This window comes from Corylus avellana, chromosome ca1, assembly GCF_901000735.1.
Source record: "Corylus avellana chromosome ca1, CavTom2PMs-1.0".
NCBI classification, from domain to species: domain Eukaryota; kingdom Viridiplantae; phylum Streptophyta; class Magnoliopsida; order Fagales; family Betulaceae; genus Corylus; species Corylus avellana.
The window spans coordinates 30,763,353-30,765,375 of NC_081541.1; positions in this window are offsets into that span (position 1 = coordinate 30,763,353).

The window sequence follows — 2,023 nt, forward strand, 5'->3', positions numbered from 1 at the left end:
ACTTGTACTCCAAGTTACATGTCCATTCCAAATTTAAAGGTACGGCGTTCAAAGAAATTTTGAAGTAGTTAAGTTGGATTTGAATCTTTGCAATAATAATTTTTACAGATGGTTAATTAATATTAATGGTTTTAGATTTTTATTAATACTCTAATGGGACTGAATTAATTAGGCTATAATTCAGTCGGACTTAAGAAAGCGCTTGTGGTTCTCATAATTTAGGCCTTTTCTTTGCGGCTCCAGCAGGTAGATGTTATTATAGTCACGTTTAAGTATAGTCACAATTCATCTTCCTAACTTACCATTTTTTGCTCAAAAAATAAAAAAATTTACATGTCCATATTGAGGTTCCAATTACGTACTTAATTGAACAACACTATATAGTTCAATGAAAATCGGCTTAAGGCAAAAGGTTAAAATAAGGCTTTGGTAATATGTAAAATTTGTAAGTGTTGTTAGTAAATTTGTATTTTTTTTTTTTTTTCTAATCAATACGGGAGAGAGAAGAAAAAGGGACAGTAAATTTATACTTATAACTCTCTTTTAGTCCCTAAAGTATACGTACCTTCCATAGTTCAATATCATATTTCTTTTGCATATACAATATTGCATATAATTAATAGTCAAATTATAATCATTCCTTAAACCTTAAGACCTTTAAAATCACCAAACCGTACGTTCTGTAAATATCCCAATAGTTCACAATACTGAATTTTATTTTGTCTCGCTTAAAAATTGAATATTTTCTTTCGAAATTTAACTTAATAAAAACCCAGGGGTGGCCAGCCTTGTTCGGATTTGAACGCATCACACCAAGTCACCAACCCTCAACTAGTAAACCATATTTTTTTAGAAAAACAAATTTGAAAAATTAAATTGTTATGACTCATTAATATCGTCTACCAAAGCCCTAATTACTATAGGGGGTTGGGAATATTTAGTTACGACTCAAAAAAGCTAGTACCTTGGTGTCCAGAACATCACCAAATGGTGACGTGCCAAGAGTAAAACGTCACTAAAAAAAATAATAATAATAATAATAATAATAATAATAATAATAATAATAAAAACAGTGACATGTCAATATCCACACTAATTGAATTTTATTTATTTATTTTTCATTTTTTCTTCCTTCTTTAAAGGAAAGAGGAAAAAACAAATTAAAATTCAATTAATGATGTGTGAATGTTCACACATCACTATTTTTTTTTTTTTTAAAAAAAAAAAAATTCTTTCTTTTTAAAAGAAAGAGGGAAACAAGTTTCAAATTAAAATTTAATTAGTGATTAGTGACGTGTGAATGGTCAAAAGTCACTAATTCAATGTTAATTTTTTTTAATTTTTCCTTTCTTTCTTGTTTAAAGGAAAGAGCTTGGTGAAAAAAATTAAATAATTAATGACGTGCAAAGAGTAAAACATCACTAAAAAATAAAAAAATAAAAATAGTGACATGTTAATATCCACACGTCACTAATTGAATTTTATTTTTCATTTTTTCTTTCTTCTTTAAAGGAAAGAGGAAAAAAGAAATTAAAATTCAATTAATAACGTGTGAATGTTCACACGTCACTATTTTTTCAAAAAAAAATTCTTTCAAATTAAAATTTAATTAGTGATTAGTGACGTGTGATTTAATGTTTTTTTTTCTTTCTTTCTTTCTTTCTTGTTTAAAGGAAAGTGGAGAAAAAAAAAATTTAAAATAATTAGTGACGTGTTACTGTTCACACGTCACTAATTTCAAATTCTGAATTTAAAAATTTTAAAAACTTATATAAGTAATTAGTGAGGTGTAAACAGTAGCACATCACTAATTAGTGACGTGCTACTATTCAGACGTCACTAATTTCATGTTTTGAATTTAAATTTTAAAAACTAATATTTTAAACTTATATAACTTTGAGGATCTGGATTCACTGAAATTCTTAGGAAAATTCCAATTTCTGAAATTTCAAATTTTTGCCGTCCATTTTCCATTTAAGGGTCATTGTTCTGCTACGTGTCCTACTACTAATAAACTAATAAA